The 19,066-nt window shown below is 44.6% G+C and overlaps 10 non-coding genes and 1 pseudogene across 10 annotated transcripts; all 11 read left to right on the top strand.

Moving 5' to 3' along the window:
- Positions 1–712: 712 nt before the first annotated feature.
- LOC141204521 (U2 spliceosomal RNA) lies at positions 713–903 on the top strand. The gene has a single exon (XR_012275382.1). It is a non-coding gene; the product is annotated as a U2 spliceosomal RNA (small nuclear RNA).
- Positions 904–2,015: 1,112 nt separating this feature from the next.
- On the top strand, positions 2,016–2,206 carry LOC141204520 (U2 spliceosomal RNA). The gene has a single exon (XR_012275381.1). It is a non-coding gene; the product is annotated as a U2 spliceosomal RNA (small nuclear RNA).
- Positions 2,207–3,321: 1,115 nt separating this feature from the next.
- LOC141204519 (U2 spliceosomal RNA) lies at positions 3,322–3,512 on the top strand. The gene has a single exon (XR_012275380.1). It is a non-coding gene; the product is annotated as a U2 spliceosomal RNA (small nuclear RNA).
- A 1,115-nt stretch (positions 3,513–4,627) lies between these two features.
- On the top strand, positions 4,628–4,818 carry LOC141204098 (U2 spliceosomal RNA). Its single transcript, XR_012275070.1, has one exon. It is a non-coding gene; the product is annotated as a U2 spliceosomal RNA (small nuclear RNA).
- A 6,233-nt stretch (positions 4,819–11,051) lies between these two features.
- On the top strand, positions 11,052–11,232 carry LOC141204394 (U2 spliceosomal RNA; annotated as a pseudogene).
- A 1,115-nt stretch (positions 11,233–12,347) lies between these two features.
- Positions 12,348–12,538, top strand: LOC141204518 (U2 spliceosomal RNA). Its single transcript, XR_012275379.1, has one exon. It is a non-coding gene; the product is annotated as a U2 spliceosomal RNA (small nuclear RNA).
- Positions 12,539–13,653: 1,115 nt separating this feature from the next.
- On the top strand, positions 13,654–13,844 carry LOC141204517 (U2 spliceosomal RNA). The gene has a single exon (XR_012275378.1). It is a non-coding gene; the product is annotated as a U2 spliceosomal RNA (small nuclear RNA).
- A 1,115-nt stretch (positions 13,845–14,959) lies between these two features.
- Positions 14,960–15,150, top strand: LOC141204134 (U2 spliceosomal RNA). Its single transcript, XR_012275106.1, has one exon. It is a non-coding gene; the product is annotated as a U2 spliceosomal RNA (small nuclear RNA).
- A 1,115-nt stretch (positions 15,151–16,265) lies between these two features.
- On the top strand, positions 16,266–16,456 carry LOC141204142 (U2 spliceosomal RNA). Its single transcript, XR_012275114.1, has one exon. It is a non-coding gene; the product is annotated as a U2 spliceosomal RNA (small nuclear RNA).
- Positions 16,457–17,571: 1,115 nt separating this feature from the next.
- Positions 17,572–17,762, top strand: LOC141204516 (U2 spliceosomal RNA). The gene has a single exon (XR_012275377.1). It is a non-coding gene; the product is annotated as a U2 spliceosomal RNA (small nuclear RNA).
- A 1,112-nt stretch (positions 17,763–18,874) lies between these two features.
- Positions 18,875–19,065, top strand: LOC141204515 (U2 spliceosomal RNA). Its single transcript, XR_012275376.1, has one exon. It is a non-coding gene; the product is annotated as a U2 spliceosomal RNA (small nuclear RNA).
- Position 19,066: the final 1 nt, after the last annotated feature.

The raw sequence follows: 19,066 nt of genomic DNA, 5'->3' as shown, positions 1-19,066 counted from the left end.
CTCACCTGAGCTAACAGGTATGTGCGCTGGTTACTCTGCTGCGCTTAAAATTTCTTTTTTGGTTTGCTACAATGCCTTTTCTGAAACGTTGTCTCCTTCTGCTGGAACACTGACTTCTTTCATTTAATGCCTGCAGACTATAAAAGAGAACCCAACCCAAAAAGTTTGGTTGATTAGTCTGTGGCATTCTGTTAAACTGTTGCTTATGGCGGTCTCTGTGAGCTTCTCAGCGACATTCAGCCAGCCAGGTATCCTGCCTGCAGTAGATGGAATGTGGCAATGGAACGCTGGCTGCGCGTGTCATAATAGGCTCTGAGCCTTTATATACCTGTGCACAGCAGCAGCCACCTTCAGTCTGCTGCTGGACAGCCAGCAGCAGCAGCAGCAGGAGAGGTATGTAATCAGGAGCCCTCCTGCTAAGGGTAGACAGCTGCTCGTTCCACCCCACCCCCCGCCTTAATTGGTTCTCCTCCCTTCCAACGGTGTTGAGGCGGGTGGGAACAGCAGGGGGTGAAGGTGCTGTGTTTAAAGAGGTGGAGTTATGCAGATCTAAAACGCGTGGATTGCAGCAGCAGCAAGCCGAAAAGTGCAGGCATGTAAGGGATCTAGAGGTTGACAACATGTCTTCTTAACGGGAGTCCAGGAGCTCATCTCCACAAATGGACTTTTCAGGATCCTTGGGTGGCTCCGTAGTTTGAAACCAATTCTGGTTATCGCTTCTCGGCCTTTTGGCTAAGATCAAGTGTAGTATCTGTTCTTATCAGTTTAATATCTGATACGTCCCCTATCTGGGGACCATATATTAAATGGATTTTTAGAACAGGGAGATGGAAAAAGAGCTTGCTCTGTCCACTCCACGCATTGACCTGGTATTGCAGTATCTCCAGGACCGGTGCACCCCTTCTTTAATGCAGTTTCTAAAATCAGAAAGAATTGAATTCAATGTTTTTTGTTCATTTTGCTTGTTTGTCGGATTTGGGGATGGACTCTTTGGCTTTGCTTTTCTTCTCCTCATTGGATTTTTCATGTTCAAAGTTGCAGAAGCCAGATTACAAGCTCATTTTGGTTCAACTTCAGCAACTGTGCATTGCATTGCCATGTAATGTGATGCAATGCTATCTTTCTAGCTCTCCCTTTTTACTTCCTTTTGGATAAACAGACATATTAGGCAAGCATTTTGGAGCTTTCACCTAAATAACTACAGGTGGTGAGATAAGCTGCACAATATAATTGACCTTTCAGTATATTGTTGCACACACACCATCTATTTAGCAAATGCCCTTGTTATCAACAGCAGCCTTTTAAACTCACCTGAGCTAACAGGTATGTGCGCTGGTTACTCTGCTGCGCTTAAAATTTCTTTTTTGGTTTGCTACAATGCCTTTTCTGAAACGTTGTCTCCTTCTTCTGGAACACTGACTTCTTTCATTTAATGCCTGCAGACTATAAAAGAGAACCCAACCCAAAAAGTTTGGTTGATTAGTCTGTGGCATTCTGTTAAACTGTTGCTTATGGCGGTCTCTGTGAGCTTCTCAGCGACATTCAGCCAGCCAGGTATCCTGCCTGCAGTAGATGGAATGTGGCAATGGAACGCTGGCTGCGCGTGTCATAATAGGCTCTGAGCCTTTATATACCTGTGCACAGCAGCAGCCACCTTCAGTCTGCTGCTGGACAGCCAGCAGCAGCAGCAGGAGAGGTATGTAATCAGGAGCCCTCCTGCTAAGGGTAGACAGCTGCTCGTTCCACCCCACCCCCCGCCTTAATTGGTTCTCCTCCCTTCCAACGGTGTTGAGGCGGGTGGGAACAGCAGGGGGTGAAGGTGCTGTGTTTAAAGAGGTGGAGTTATGCAGATCTAAAACGCGTGGATTGCAGCAGCAGCAAGCCGAAAAGTGCAGGCATGTAAGGGATCTAGAGGTTGACAACATGTCTTCTTAACGGGAGTCCAGGAGCTCATCTCCACAAATGGACTTTTCAGGATCCTTGGGTGGCTCCGTAGTTTGAAACCAATTCTGGTTATCGCTTCTCGGCCTTTTGGCTAAGATCAAGTGTAGTATCTGTTCTTATCAGTTTAATATCTGATACGTCCCCTATCTGGGGACCATATATTAAATGGATTTTTAGAACAGGGAGATGGAAAAAGAGCTTGCTCTGTCCACTCCACGCATTGACCTGGTATTGCAGTATCTCCAGGACCGGTGCACCCCTTCTTTAATGCAGTTTCTAAAATCAGAAAGAATTGAATTCAATGTTTTTTGTTCATTTTGCTTGTTTGTCGGATTTGGGGATGGACTTTTTGGCTTTGCTTTTCTTCTCCTCATTGGATTTTTCATGTTCAAAGTTGCAGAAGCCAGATTACAAGCTCATTTTGGTTCAACTTCAGCAACTGTGCATTGCATTGCCATGTAATGTGATGCAATGCTATCTTTCTAGCTCTCCCTTTTTACTTCCTTTTGGATAAACAGACATATTAGGCAAGCATTTTGGAGCTTTCACCTAAATAACTACAGGTGGTGAGATAAGCTGCACAATATAATTGACCTTTCAGTATATTGTTGCACACACACCATCTATTTAGCAAATGCCCTTGTTATCAACAGCAGCCTTTTAAACTCACCTGAGCTAACAGGTATGTGCGCTGGTTACTCTGCTGCGCTTAAAATTTCTTTTTTGGTTTGCTACAATGCCTTTTCTGAAACGTTGTCTCCTTCTGCTGGAACACTGACTTCTTTCATTTAATGCCTGCAGACTATAAAAGAGAACCCAACCCAAAAAGTTTGGTTGATTAGTCTGTGGCATTCTGTTAAACTGTTGCTTATGGCGGTCTCTGTGAGCTTCTCAGCGACATTCAGCCAGCCAGGTATCCTGCCTGCAGTAGATGGAATGTGGCAATGGAACGCTGGCTGCGCGTGTCATAATAGGCTCTGAGCCTTTATATACCTGTGCACAGCAGCAGCCACCTTCAGTCTGCTGCTGGACAGCCAGCAGCAGCAGCAGCAGGAGAGGTATGTAATCAGGAGCCCTTCTGCTAAGGGTAGACAGCTGCTCGTTCCACCCCACCCCCCGCCTTAATTGGTTCTCCTCCCTTCCAACGGTGTTGAGGCGGGTGGGAACAGCAGGGGGTGAAGGTGCTGTGTTTAAAGAGGTGGAGTTATGCAGATCTAAAACGCGTGGATTGCAGCAGCAGCAAGCCGAAAAGTGCAGGCATGTAAGGGATCTAGAGGTTGACAACATGTCTTCTTAACGGGAGTCCAGGAGCTCATCTCCACAAATGGACTTTTCAGGATCCTTGGGTGGCTCCGTAGTTTGAAACCAATTCTGGTTATCGCTTCTCGGCCTTTTGGCTAAGATCAAGTGTAGTATCTGTTCTTATCAGTTTAATATCTGATACGTCCCCTATCTGGGGACCATATATTAAATGGATTTTTAGAACAGGGAGATGGAAAAAGAGCTTGCTCTGTCCACTCCACGCATTGACCTGGTATTGCAGTATCTCCAGGACCGGTGCACCCCTTCTTTAATGCAGTTTCTAAAATCAGAAAGAATTGAATTCAATGTTTTTTGTTCATTTTGCTTGTTTGTCGGATTTGGGGATGGACTCTTTGGCTTTGCTTTTCTTCTCCTCATTGGATTTTTCATGTTCAAAGTTGCAGAAGCCAGATTACAAGCTCATTTTGGTTCAACTTCAGCAACTGTGCATTGCATTGCCATGTAATGTGATGCAATGCTATCTTTCTAGCTCTCCCTTTTTACTTCCTTTTGGATAAACAGACATATTAGGCAAGCATTTTGGAGCTTTCACCTAAATAACTACAGGTGGTGAGATAAGCTGCACAATATAATTGACCTTTCAGTATATTGTTGCACACACACCATCTATTTAGCAAATGCCCTTGTTATCAACAGCAGCCTTTTAAACTCACCTGAGCTAACAGGTATGTGCGCTGGTTACTCTGCTGCGCTTAAAATTTCTTTTTTGGTTTGCTACAATGCCTTTTCTGAAACGTTGTCTCCTTCTGCTGGAACACTGACTTCTTTCATTTAATGCCTGCAGACTATAAAAGAGAACCCAACCCAAAAAGTTTGGTTGATTAGTCTGTGGCATTCTGTTAAACTGTTGCTTATGGCGGTCTCTGTGAGCTTCTCAGCGACATTCAGCCAGCCAGGTATCCTGCCTGCAGTAGATGGAATGTGGCAATGGAACGCTGGCTGCGCGTGTCATAATAGGCTCTGAGCCTTTATATACCTGTGCACAGCAGCAGCCACCTTCAGTCTGCTGCTGGACAGCCAGCAGCAGCAGCAGCAGGAGAGGTATGTAATCAGCAGCCCTCCTGCTAAGGGTAGACAGCTGCTCGTTCCACCCCACCCCCCGCCTTAATTGGTTCTCCTCCCTTCCAACGGTGTTGAGGCGGGTGGGAACAGCAGGGGGTGAAGGTGCTGTGTTTAAAGAGGTGGAGTTATGCAGATCTAAAACGCGTGGATTGCAGCAGCAGCAAGCCGAAAAGTGCAGGCATGTAAGGGATCTAGAGGTTGACAACATGTCTTCTTAACGGGAGTCCAGGAGCTCATCTCCACAAATGGACTTTTCAGGATCCTTGGGTGGCTCCGTAGTTTGAAACCAATTCTGGTTATCGCTTCTCGGCCTTTTGGCTAAGATCAAGTGTAGTATCTGTTCTTATCAGTTTAATATCTGATACGTCCCCTATCTGGGGACCATATATTAAATGGATTTTTAGAACAGGGAGATGGAAAAAGAGCTTGCTCTGTTCACTCCACGCATTGACCTGGTATTGCAGTATCTCCAGGACCGGTGCACCCCTTCTTTAATGCAGTTTCTAAAATCAGAAAGAATTGAATTCAATGTTTTTTGTTCATTTTGCTTGTTTGTCGGATTTGGGGATGGACTCTTTGGCTTTGCTTTTCTTCTCCTCATTGGATTTTTCATGTTCAAAGTTGCAGAAGCCAGATTACAAGCTCATTTTGGTTCAACTTCAGCAACTGTGCATTGCATTGCCATGTAATGTGATGCAATGCTATCTTTCTAGCTCTCCCTTTTTACTTCCTTTTGGATAAACAGACATATTAGGCAAGCATTTTGGAGCTTTCACCTAAATAACTACAGGTGGTGAGATAAGCTGCACAATATAATTGACCTTTCAGTATATTGTTGCACACACACCATCTATTTAGCAAATGCCCTTGTTATCAACAGCAGCCTTTTAAACTCACCTGAGCTAACAGGTATGTGCGCTGGTTACTCTGCTGCGCTTAAAATTTCTTTTTTGGTTTGCTACAATGCCTTTTCTGAAACGTTGTCTCCTTCTGCTGGAACACTGACTTCTTTCATTTAATGCCTGCAGACTATAAAAGAGAACCCAACCCAAAAAGTTTGGTTGATTAGTCTGTGGCATTCTGTTAAACTGTTGCTTATGGCGGTCTCTGTGAGCTTCTCAGCGACATTCAGCCAGCCAGGTATCCTGCCTGCAGTAGATGGAATGTGGCAATGGAACGCTGGCTGCGCGTGTCATAATAGGCTCTGAGCCTTTATATACCTGTGCACAGCAGCAGCCACCTTCAGTCTGCTGCTGGACAGCCAGCAGCAGCAGCAGGAGAGGTATGTAATCAGGAGCCCTCCTGCTAAGGGTAGACAGCTGCTCGTTCCACCCCACCCCCCGCCTTAATTGGTTCTCCTCCCTTCCAACGGTGTTGAGGCGGGTGGGAACAGCAGGGGGTGAAGGTGCTGTGTTTAAAGAGGTGGAGTTATGCAGATCTAAAACGCGTGGATTGCAGCAGCAGCAAGCCGAAAAGTGCAGGCATGTAAGGGATCTAGAGGTTGACAACATGTCTTCTTAACGGGAGTCCAGGAGCTCATCTCCACAAATGGACTTTTCAGGATCCTTGGGTGGCTCCGTAGTTTGAAACCAATTCTGGTTATCGCTTCTCGGCCTTTTGGCTAAGATCAAGTGCAGTATGCCTGGTCTGGTCATTTAAAGGCTAGTACAGCTATGCTGTACTAAAAGGAGTGGTGGAGAGAGAAGGCGAACCTGGAAAGGATGGGAGTAGTTGTCCACTTCGCAGGGACCGGGGATGCCCGGGTCCGTAATGGTTTCAGGATCGAGGTCGCGCAGGAGAAGAGAATGCATTTTTCACTGGGATACCTGGTCAATATGGTGCTTTATGACATACTGAAGGTAAAGAAGGAGGAGATCGTATGCCTGCAGGAATTCAGGAGAGAGGGACGGTATGTGCTTGTTTTTTCTTCTGTTGGTGCATGCCAGAACCTGTACAGAGCCCTCAGGGAAAATGCTGACAATGACTTGCTTTCAGGACTTACTTTCACAGTCCTTTATTCCAGAGGGGACATACCCTTAGTCGTTTTCATGCATAATCCCTTTGTCCCCCTGGAAGAAATAGCAGATTTCCTTAAAAGACATTGTTCCTATGTACAGTATGCCCACAGAGTAGTTAGCATGGAGTCTGGACTGTGGACTGGGAAGCACAAGTTCTTTGTCCGTTTTGGGATAGACCCTCAGGGCCCTGGGGGTTTCCACTATCCCCCTTTAAATTTCAGCATTGGCAGGAATAATGGATATTTATTTTTCCCTGAAGCCCCCTTTTACTGCCGCAAATGTAACTCCTATGGCCACATGCAGGAGAACTGCCCTGAAGCAATGCTCTGCAGAAAATGTAATCTACCTGGGCACCGTGCAAAGGACTGCCCCAACCCTGTTGTATGTAATGGCTGTGGGGAGTCTGGACATGTGTACAGGGATTGCAGGGCACGCACTGGTGGAGCCAGGCTGTATGCCCAGGTTGCCTCTGCCAGCCCTGTAATGCCTGGTAGCAATGCTCTGCAGCAGAGCCGACCTCATGGAGCTGACTCCATTGTCAGCGAAGAGTTACTTGCCTCCTCAGCTGCAGGTAATCAGCTGCCCTCAGGCAATCAGCTGCTGAATCTGACACCTGTGAGTGCTACCATCCCTGTGACTCAGAGCGCTCCAGCAGCAGCCTCTGCATCTGCAGTGAGAGTGGGGGGCGGAGCTACAGAGCCAGTGACGTCGGAGGGGGCGGAGCTAGACATGGAGCTCAGCGAGCAGCTCCCAGTACTTGTGTCTGCCTGTGGTGAAGGAGATATGGAGGAGGCACTGAGCAGAACGCCCCATGTCTCCTGGGACAAGCTGCAGGCAGATGATGAGGAGGAGCAGAGTGTCAGTGCCAGTGGCACTAAGTGTGAAATAAAGGAGCAGGGGGATTTCACAGCAGCAGCAAGGTCCTCTGAAGAGACCAGGGGGAATGCTGTGAAGAAACCCCGCCTCGCTTATCATTATGCAGATGAGGGCAGTGAAAGTCCCATGAGTGAGCGGGCTTATCCAGACTTGGTTTTCTCCCCTGATTGCGATTTTTTAGAGGGGGTTCCTGCCCTCACCTGTTACCAGTCCGGCTGCCAGCCCCCAGAAGGACAAGGCTGATACAGAAATGGGGGACATGTAGAAATCTCCATAAGAAAGTTCTGATATGGCTTCCAAAGCTTCACTTAATGTCCTATCCTTAAATGTGAGGCAGATGAAATCTAAAGGACGCAGGTGTACTGTGCTCAGGTATATCAGATCATTGGGAGCAGATATTTACTGCCTGCAGGAGTGCGGATTATCAGAAGTGCCGGACAATCAGGACTGGCCTCATGGACAGCACATCTGGTCTGGGTCTAATGTAAATAAGAACGATGGTGTGGGGATCCTGCTGGGGAACGCAGAGTGCAGCATGGACAGCTACACAGTGGTGGAGGTGGGGAGGTGCATTATTGCCATAGTGAAATATAGGGGGTGGCGGGTAAGAATAGTTAACATCTATAGTCCTACCGGAAAAGAGGAGCGTCTTGCTCTCTTGGAAAAGGTTCAGTTATTTTTGCCAGGAAAGATTCCTACCATTTTTGTTGGTGACTTTAATTGTGTTACGGATGAAACCGGTGATGTAACCGGGAAAAAATTATCCCATTTAATTTCAGATTTTTCTTTTTCAGATGCCGCTACTTTAAGGTCGGACAATCCACCACCTACATATAGGGCGGACAGAGGGGGGATCGAATCACGTATTGACAGGATGCTTTTCTCCAAAAATCTGGAGTGCATTAGTTTTAAGCAGTGTGCGGTCCCCTTCTCGGACCACGAGTGTTTGAGGGGTATGTTCAGACAGAAAGGGAGCTTTGTGCATGGGAGGGGTGTATGGAAGCTGAATGTGAGGTTGCTAGAGGATGAAAGAGTGATGAGTGAGTTTAAAAAGAAGTATGAAAGGTGGGGATACTATAAAAACAGGTTTGCATGTGTGTTAGAATGGTGGGATTGGGTGAAGCAAGAAATCCAAAAATTTTTCAGAAAATGGGGCTACAAGAAAGCCGCCATATATAGAAATAAATTCAAAGAATTAAATATGAGGATTGAATGGTTGAAAAAATGCAGTATGTCTGGGATTGATGTGAGTGATTTGTTAGTGGAAGCAAAGAATGAGTTAAAACGTGTGATTGAGAAAAAGGGGAAAGAAATAATGTACAGAACCAAAATAGAACACCTGGAAAAAAACGAAAAATGTACCAGATACTTTTTCAAAAAAATGAATGGGAAAAAAATGGATATGGATGAATTACTGGATGAGAATGATGTGAGTATAACTGGAGAGGGTGTGATTGAGGAGGTGAATGGTTTCTATAGTAGACTGTATGGGGATAAATGGATTGATTCTGGTTTGATGGGTGAAGTGTTAGGTAGCTTGGAAGATAAATTGGATAATGATGAATGTGAGAACTTGTGTGAGGATGTGATTCTGGATGAAGTGAGAAAGGTGGTGTTCAGTGCTCAGAAAAACAAAACACCAGGTAAAGATGGTATACCAGTAGAGTTGTATGTGAAAGCGTGGGAGTGCATGGGTGCGGATCTGACGGAAGTATGTAAGTATATGTGGGAGAATGGAGAACTGTGTGAATCTATGAAAGAAGGTGTGGTTGTGTTAATCTATAAAAAAGGTGAAAAGAAAAAACTGGGGAATTGGAGGCCAATAACGCTTCTAAATTCCGACTACAAGGTGTATAGCAAGATTTTAGCAAACCGTATGCGTGAAGTGATTGGGAAGGTTGTCAAGGATGATCAAGTGTGTGCTGTGCCTGGGAGATGTATAAGTGATAATCTGTTGTTGTTGAGAGATGTGCTGGGAGACTGTAGAGATAGAAAGCAGAAGTGTATGTTGTTGGCTTTAGATTTTGAGAAGGCGTTTGATAGAGTGTCGCATGTGTTTATGTTTGAAGTGTTAGAAAAAATGGGTTTCCCTAAGAAGTTCCTAGATGGTGTGAGATGTTTGTATGATGATGTGACGAGTGAAGTTTTAGTGAATGGTTGGTTGTGTGATAAATTCCTGATTAAATCAGGTGTTAGACAGGGGTGCCCTCTCTCCCCTGTTTTGTTTGTTAGTGTGATTGAACCTTTGTTATGTATGATTAGGAGAGAGAAAGCGATAAGAGGAATGCTAATACCTGGGAGTAAAGGAATGAATGTCAAGGTGCTGGGATATATGGATGATGTGGTGATTGTGAGTGAGAGTATTGCGTCTATGAGTAGAGTGAAGTTATTATTGGATTTTTTCTGTGGTGCGTCTGCTTTTAGGGTAAACTGGGATAAATGTTGTTTTAAGTGTTTTGGTGATAGTAGGATTAAGATGGATGGTGTGACATGTATGGAAGGGTCGATTAAAGTCTTGGGTATATTGCTGAATGATGATCTGAAGGGTACTGAAAGTTGGGATGAGTGTGGGTTACGGATAGAGAAGAAACTGAATTTTTGGCGAATGCGTGAGTTGACATTGAATGGAAAGGTACTTATAATTAAGGCAGTAATACTTCCAATATTACTTTATGTTGCTGGGGTCTTTCCGTCCCCATACAAAAAAATAAAAAGAGTACAAAAATTAATTTTTACTTTTTTTTGGGGGAGTAAAATGGAAAAATTAAAGAGAGAATATTTATACAAAACATATCAGAATGGTGGTCTGAATTTTCCTGATATTGAAATATTCCTGAGCCTTAATTATATTAAAACAGTGGTAGTGCTAATGGGTAAAAAGAACAAAGGTGCATATATGTTGCGATATATGGCTGGATGGATGTTGTATGGGTTATGCTGGGTGAAAAAAGATGGAAGTGTGCCTGTGGCTTTTAAATGTCCTGTGTGGTATGAGGTGATTGAAAGGTTTGTTAGAAAGAATGATTTGCTGGCTGTGTCTATGTGTGAGTTTGAGAAACCAAAAGCGGTGATGGGAAAAATGAGAGCAAATGAGATTGAATGTAATATTAATGATTTAAGATTTAATGAAGTGGCGGATGCATGGGAAAAATTGGGTACGCATGGTATGTCGAATAAACAGAAGGATGTGGTGTGGATGGCTTTGCATGATATACTGCCTGTGAGAGATGTGCAAAAGAGAAGAGATTTGATCAGAACGAATGTATGTCCAAGAGAAGGGTGTGGAGCGAGTGAGACTGTGAGACATGTGATGTGGGATTGTGATTATGCATATAGTGTGTGGAAAGGTGTGGGTGGTCTATGTAAGGAATTAGCAGGTGTGAGTTATATTAACTGGAGAGTGGCTATGTTTGGTATTGGTGCATGTGGAAAGGTGAATGAAAGGATTTTGTGGTTAATAATGGTGTGTGTCATGGAAAGCCTTTGGGATGTGAGAAACCTGGCTTTGTTCAAAAGAAAAACTGTACCTATTAATGACTGTATTCGGTTAATTCTATCTAGGTTGTACCTTATATATAAATGGGACAAGAGTAGAGGTGGTGGATTGGACGCTGAGGGCATTTGGAAGGTCATGAAATGGCGTCATCTGGTAAAGTACCAGTAATTTTATGTACCTTCATGAGAGTAATATAGCACAAATATACTAACTCTGATTTTGGAAACATAAATTTATAAAAAGAATAAAGATTAACCATGATGATGAGTTATAGTTGAGCAACTATTTGAAGGTTTTGGCGGACTTTCATACTGTTGTTTACAACAACCTGAATGGTTTTAAAAAAAAAAAAAAAAAAAATCTGTTCTTATCAGTTTAATATCCGATACGTCCCCTATCTGGGGACCATATATTAAATGGATTTTTAGAACAGGGAGATGGAAAAAGAGCTTGCTCTGTCCACTCCACGCATTGACCTGGTATTGCAGTATCTCCAGGACCGGTGCACCCCTTCTTTAATGCAGTTTCTAAAATCAGAAAGAATTGAATTCAATGTTTTTTGTTCATTTTGCTTGTTTGTCGGATTTGGGGATGGACTCTTTGGCTTTGCTTTTCTTCTCCTCATTGGATTTTTCATGTTCAAAGTTGCAGAAGCCAGATTACAAGCTCATTTTGGTTCAACTTCAGCAACTGTGCATTGCATTGCCATGTAATGTGATGCAATGCTATCTTTCTAGCTCTCCCTTTTTACTTCCTTTTGGATAAACAGACATATTAGGCAAGCATTTTGGAGCTTTCACCTAAATAACTACAGGTGGTGAGATAAGCTGCACAATATAATTGACCTTTCAGTATATTGTTGCACACACACCATCTATTTAGCAAATGCCCTTGTTATCAACAGCAGCCTTTTAAACTCACCTGAGCTAACAGGTATGTGCGCTGGTTACTCTGCTGCGCTTAAAATTTCTTTTTTGGTTTGCTACAATGCCTTTTCTGAAACGTTGTCTCCTTCTGCTGGAACACTGACTTCTTTCATTTAATGCCTGCAGACTATAAAAGAGAACCCAACCCAAAAAGTTTGGTTGATTAGTCTGTGGCATTCTGTTAAACTGTTGCTTATGGCGGTCTCTGTGAGCTTCTCAGCGACATTCAGCCAGCCAGGTATCCTGCCTGCAGTAGATGGAATGTGGCAATGGAACGCTGGCTGCGCGTGTCATAATAGGCTCTGAGCCTTTATATACCTGTGCACAGCAGCAGCCACCTTCAGTCTGCTGCTGGACAGCCAGCAGCAGCAGCAGCAGGAGAGGTATGTAATCAGGAGCCCTCCTGCTAAGGGTAGACAGCTGCTCGTTCCACCCCACCCCCCGCCTTAATTGGTTCTCCTCCCTTCCAACGGTGTTGAGGCGGGTGGGAACAGCAGGGGGTGAAGGTGCTGTGTTTAAAGAGGTGGAGTTATGCAGATCTAAAACGCGTGGATTGCAGCAGCAGCAAGCCGAAAAGTGCAGGCATGTAAGGGATCTAGAGGTTGACAACATGTCTTCTTAACGGGAGTCCAGGAGCTCATCTCCACAAATGGACTTTTCAGGATCCTTGGGTGGCTCCGTAGTTTGAAACCAATTCTGGTTATCGCTTCTCGGCCTTTTGGCTAAGATCAAGTGTAGTATCTGTTCTTATCAGTTTAATATCTGATACGTCCCCTATCTGGGGACCATATATTAAATGGATTTTTAGAACAGGGAGATGGAAAAAGAGCTTGCTCTGTCCACTCCACGCATTGACCTGGTATTGCAGTATCTCCAGGACCGGTGCACCCCTTCTTTAATGCAGTTTCTAAAATCAGAAAGAATTGAATTCAATGTTTTTTGTTCATTTTGCTTGTTTGTCGGATTTGGGGATGGACTCTTTGGCTTTGCTTTTCTTCTCCTCATTGGATTTTTCATGTTCAAAGTTGCAGAAGCCAGATTACAAGCTCATTTTGGTTCAACTTCAGCAACTGTGCATTGCATTGCCATGTAATGTGATGCAATGCTATCTTTCTAGCTCTCCCTTTTTACTTCCTTTTGGATAAACAGACATATTAGGCAAGCATTTTGGAGCTTTCACCTAAATAACTACAGGTGGTGAGATAAGCTGCACAATATAATTGACCTTTCAGTATATTGTTGCACACACACCATCTATTTAGCAAATGCCCTTGTTATCAACAGCAGCCTTTTAAACTCACCTGAGCTAACAGGTATGTGCGCTGGTTACTCTGCTGCGCTTAAAATTTCTTTTTTGGTTTGCTACAATGCCTTTTCTGAAACGTTGTCTCCTTCTGCTGGAACACTGACTTCTTTCATTTAATGCCTGCAGACTATAAAAGAGAACCCAACCCAAAAAGTTTGGTTGATTAGTCTGTGGCATTCTGTTAAACTGTTGCTTATGGCGGTCTCTGTGAGCTTCTCAGCGACATTCAGCCAGCCAGGTATCCTGCCTGCAGTAGATGGAATGTGGCAATGGAACGCTGGCTGCGCGTGTCATAATAGGCTCTGAGCCTTTATATACCTGTGCACAGCAGCAGCCACCTTCAGTCTGCTGCTGGACAGCCAGCAGCAGCAGCAGCAGGAGAGGTATGTAATCAGGAGCCCTCCTGCTAAGGGTAGACAGCTGCTCGTTCCACCCCACCCCCCGCCTTAATTGGTTCTCCTCCCTTCCAACGGTGTTGAGGCGGGTGGGAACAGCAGGGGGTGAAGGTGCTGTGTTTAAAGAGGTGGAGTTATGCAGATCTAAAACGCGTGGATTGCAGCAGCAGCAAGCCGAAAAGTGCAGGCATGTAAGGGATCTAGAGGTTGACAACATGTCTTCTTAACGGGAGTCCAGGAGCTCATCTCCACAAATGGACTTTTCAGGATCCTTGGGTGGCTCCGTAGTTTGAAACCAATTCTGGTTATCGCTTCTCGGCCTTTTGGCTAAGATCAAGTGTAGTATCTGTTCTTATCAGTTTAATATCTGATACGTCCCCTATCTGGGGACCATATATTAAATGGATTTTTAGAACAGGGAGATGGAAAAAGAGCTTGCTCTGTCCACTCCACGCATTGACCTGGTATTGCAGTATCTCCAGGACCGGTGCACCCCTTCTTTAATGCAGTTTCTAAAATCAGAAAGAATTGAATTCAATGTTTTTTGTTCATTTTGCTTGTTTGTCGGATTTGGGGATGGACTCTTTGGCTTTGCTTTTCTTCTCCTCATTGGATTTTTCATGTTCAAAGTTGCAGAAGCCAGATTACAAGCTCATTTTGGTTCAACTTCAGCAACTGTGCATTGCATTGCCATGTAATGTGATGCAATGCTATCTTTCTAGCTCTCCCTTTTTACTTCCTTTTGGATAAACAGACATATTAGGCAAGCATTTTGGAGCTTTCACCTAAATAACTACAGGTGGTGAGATAAGCTGCACAATATAATTGACCTTTCAGTATATTGTTGCACACACACCATCTATTTAGCAAATGCCCTTGTTATCAACAGCAGCCTTTTAAACTCACCTGAGCTAACAGGTATGTGCGCTGGTTACTCTGCTGCGCTTAAAATTTCTTTTTTGGTTTGCTACAATGCCTTTTCTGAAACGTTGTCTCCTTCTGCTGGAACACTGACTTCTTTCATTTAATGCCTGCAGACTATAAAAGAGAACCCAACCCAAAAAGTTTGGTTGATTAGTCTGTGGCATTCTGTTAAACTGTTGCTTATGGCGGTCTCTGTGAGCTTCTCAGCGACATTCAGCCAGCCAGGTATCCTGCCTGCAGTAGATGGAATGTGGCAATGGAACGCTGGCTGCGCGTGTCATAATAGGCTCTGAGCCTTTATATACCTGTGCACAGCAGCAGCCACCTTCAGTCTGCTGCTGGACAGCCAGCAGCAGCAGCAGCAGGAGAGGTATGTAATCAGGAGCCCTCCTGCTAAGGGTAGACAGCTGCTCGTTCCACCCCACCCCCCGCCTTAATTGGTTCTCCTCCCTTCCAACGGTGTTGAGGCGGGTGGGAACAGCAGGGGGTGAAGGTGCTGTGTTTAAAGAGGTGGAGTTATGCAGATCTAAAACGCGTGGATTGCAGCAGCAGCAAGCCGAAAAGTGCAGGCATGTAAGGGATCTAGAGGTTGACAACATGTCTTCTTAACGGGAGTCCAGGAGCTCATCTCCACAAATGGACTTTTCAGGATCCTTGGGTGGCTCCGTAGTTTGAAACCAATTCTGGTTATCGCTTCTCGGCCTTTTGGCTAAGATCAAGTGTAGTATCTGTTCTTATCAGTTTAATATCTGATACGTCCCCTATCTGGGGACCATATATTAAATGGATTTTTAGAACAGGGAGATGGAAAAAGAGCTTGCTCTGTCCACTCCACACATTGACCTGGTATTGCAGTATCTCCAGGACCGGTGCACCCCTTCTTTAATGCAGTTTCTAAAATCAGAAAGAATTGAATTCAATGTTTTTTGTTCATTTTGCTTGTTTGTCGGATTTGGGGATGGACTCTTTGGCTTTGCTTTTCTTCTCCTCATTGGATTTTTCATGTTCAAAGTTGCAGAAGCCAGATTACAAGCTCATTTTGGTTCAACTTCAGCAACTGTGCATTGCATTGCCATGTAATGTGATGCAATGCTATCTTTCTAGCTCTCCCTTTTTACTTCCTTTTGGATAAACAGACATATTAGGCAAGCATTTTGGAGCTTTCACCTAAATAACTACAGGTGGTGAGATAAGCTGCACAATATAATTGACCTTTCAGTATATTGTTGCACACACACCATCTATTTAGCAAATGCCCTTGTTATCAACAGCAGCCTTTTAAACTCACCTGAGCTAACAGGTATGTGCGCTGGTTACTCTGCTGCGCTTAAAATTTCTTTTTTGGTTTGCTACAATGCCTTTTCTGAAACGTTGTCTCCTTCTGCTGGAACACTGACTTCTTTCATTTAATGCCTACAGACTATAAAAGAGAACCCAACCCAAAAAGTTTGGTTGATTAGTCTGTGGCATTCTGTTAAACTGTTGCTTATGGCGGTCTCTGTGAGCTTCTCAGCGACATTCAGCCAGCCAGGTATCCTGCCTGCAGTAGATGGAATGTGGCAATGGAACGCTGGCTGCGCGTGTCATAATAGGCTCTGAGCCTTTATATACCTGTGCACAGCAGCAGCCACCTTCAGTCTGCTGCTGGACAGCCAGCAGCAGCAGCAGCAGGAGAGGTATGTAATCAGGAGCCCTCCTGCTAAGGGTAGACAGCTGCTCGTTCCACCCCACCCCCCGCCTTAATTGGTTCTCCTCCCTTCCAACGGTGTTGAGGCGGGTGGGAACAGCAGGGGGTGAAGGTGCTGTGTTTAAAGAGGTGGAGTTATGCAGATCTAAAACGCGTGGATTGCAGCAGCAGCAAGCCGAAAAGTGCAGGCATGTAAGGGATCTAGAGGTTGACAACATGTCTTCTTAACGGGAGTCCAGGAGCTCATCTCCACAAATGGACTTTTCAGGATCCTTGGGTGGCTCCGTAGTTTGAAACCAATTCTGGTTATCGCTTCTCGGCCTTTTGGCTAAGATCAAGTGTAGTATCTGTTCTTATCAGTTTAATATCTGATACGTCCCCTATCTGGGGACCATATATTAAATGGATTTTTAGAACAGGGAGATGGAAAAAAAGCTTGCTCTGTCCACTCCACGCATTGACCTGGTATTGCAGTATCTCCAGGACCGGTGCACCCCTTCTTTAATGCAGTTTCTAAAATCAGAAAGAATTGAATTCAATGTTTTTTGTTCATTTTGCTTGTTTGTCGGATTTGGGGATGGACTCTTTGGCTTTGCTTTTCTTCTCCTCATTGGATTTTTCATGTTCAAAGTTGCAGAAGCCAGATTACAAGCTCATTTTGGTTCAACTTCAGCAACTGTGCATTGCATTGCCATGTAATGTGATGCAATGCTATCTTTCTAGCTCTCCCTTTTTACTTCCTTTTGGATAAACAGACATATTAGGCAAGCATTTTGGAGCTTTCACCTAAATAACTACAGGTGGTGAGATAAGCTGCACAATATAATTGACCTTTCAGTATATTGTTGCACACACACCATCTATTTAGCAAATGCCCTTGTTATCAACAGCAGCCTTTTAAACTCACCTGAGCTAACAGGTATGTGCGCTGGTTACTCTGCTGCGCTTAAAATTTCTTTTTTGGTTTGCTACAATGCCTTTTCTGAAACGTTGTCTCCTTCTGCTGGAACACTGACTTCTTTCATTTAATGCCTGCAGACTATAAAAGAGAACCCAACCCAAAAAGTTTGGTTGATTAGTCTGTGGCATTCTGTTAAACTGTTGCTTATGGCGGTCTCTGTGAGCTTCTCAGCGACATTCAGCCAGCCAGGTATCCTGCCTGCAGTAGATGGAATGTGGCAATGGAACGCTGGCTGCGCGTGTCATAATAGGCTCTGAGCCTTTATATACCTGTGCACAGCAGCAGCCACCTTCAGTCTGCTGCTGGACAGCCAGCAGCAGCAGCAGCAGGAGAGGTATGTAATCAGGAGCCCTCCTGCTAAGGGTAGACAGCTGCTCGTTCCACCCCACCCCCCGCCTTAATTGGTTCTCCTCCCTTCCAACGGTGTTGAGGCGGGTGGGAACAGCAGGGGGTGAAGGTGCTGTGTTTAAAGAGGTGGAGTTATGCAGATCTAAAACGCGTGGATTGCAGCAGCAGCAAGCCGAAAAGTGCAGGCATGTAAGGGATCTAGAGGTTGACAACATGTCTTCTTAACGGGAGTCCAGGAGCTCATCTCCACAAATGGACTTTTCAGGATCCTTGGGTGGCTCCGTAGTTTGAAACCAATTCTGGTTATCGCTTCTCGGCCTTTTGGCTAAGATCAAGTGTAGTATCTGTTCTTATCAGTTTAATATCTGATACGTCCCCTATCTGGGGACCATATATTAAATGGATTTTTAGAACAGGGAGATGGAAAAAGAGCTTGCTCTGTCCACTCCACGCATTGACCTGGTATTGCAGTATCTCCAGGACCGGTGCACCCCTTCTTTAATGCAGTTTCTAAAATCAGAAAGAATTGAATTCAATGTTTTTTGTTCATTTTGCTTGTTTGTCGGATTTGGGGATGGACTCTTTGGCTTTGCTTTTCTTCTCCTCATTGGATTTTTCATGTTCAAAGTTGCAGAAGCCAGATTACAAGCTCATTTTGGTTCAACTTCAGCAACTGTGCATTGCATTGCCATGTAATGTGATGCAATGCTATCTTTCTAGCTCTCCCTTTTTACTTCCTTTTGGATAAACAGACATATTAGGCAAGCATTTTGGAGCTTTCACCTAAATAACTACAGGTGGTGAGATAAGCTGCACAATATAATTGACCTTTCAGTATATTGTTGCACACACACCATCTATTTAGCAAATGCCCTTGTTATCAACAGCAGCCTTTTAAACTCACCTGAGCTAACAGGTATGTGCGCTGGTTACTCTGCTGCGCTTAAAATTTCTTTTTTGGTTTGCTACAATGCCTTTTCTGAAACGTTGTCTCCTTCTGCTGGAACACTGACTTCTTTCATTTAATGCCTGCAGACTATAAAAGAGAACCCAACCCAAAAAGTTTGGTTGATTAGTCTGTGGCATTCTGTTAAACTGTTGCTTATGGCGGTCTCTGTGAGCTTCTCAGCGACATTCAGCCAGCCAGGTATCCTGCCTGCAGTAGATGGAATGTGGCAATGGAACGCTGGCTGCGCGTGTCATAATAGGCTCTGAGCCTTTATATACCTGTGCACAGCAGCAGCCACCTTCAGTCTGCTGCTGGACAGCCAGCAGCAGCAGCAGGAGAGGTATGTAATCAGGAGCCCTCCTGCTAAGGGTAGACAGCTGCTCGTTCCACCCCACCCCCCGCCTTAATTGGTTCTCCTCCCTTCCAACGGTGTTGAGGCGGGTGGGAACAGCAGGGGGTGAAGGTGCTGTGTTTAAAGAGGTGGAGTTATGCAGATCTAAAACGCGTGGATTGCAGCAGCAGCAAGCCGAAAAGTGCAGGCATGTAAGGGATCTAGAGGTTGACAACATGTCTTCTTAACGGGAGTCCAGGAGCTCATCTCCACAAATGGACTTTTCAGGATCCTTGGGTGGCTCCGTAGTTTGAAACCAATTCTGGTTATCGCTTCTCGGCCTTTTGGCTAAGATCAAGTGTAGTATCTGTTCTTATCAGTTTAATATCTGATACGTCCCCTATCTGGGGACCATATATTAAATGGATTTTTAGAACAGGGAGATGGAAAAAGAGCTTGCTCTGTCCACTCCACGCATTGACCTGGTATTGCAGTATCTCCAGGACCGGTGCACCCCTTC

Source organism: Phyllobates terribilis, unplaced genomic scaffold, assembly GCF_046119375.1.
Source record: "Phyllobates terribilis strain yellow unplaced genomic scaffold, ASM4611937v1 Scaffold_134__1_contigs__length_4944459, whole genome shotgun sequence".
Taxonomy (NCBI): Eukaryota; Metazoa; Chordata; class Amphibia; order Anura; family Dendrobatidae; genus Phyllobates; species Phyllobates terribilis.
The sequence above is the reverse complement of the archived record's forward strand: the minus strand, read 5'-3'. Positions and strand labels throughout refer to the sequence as shown.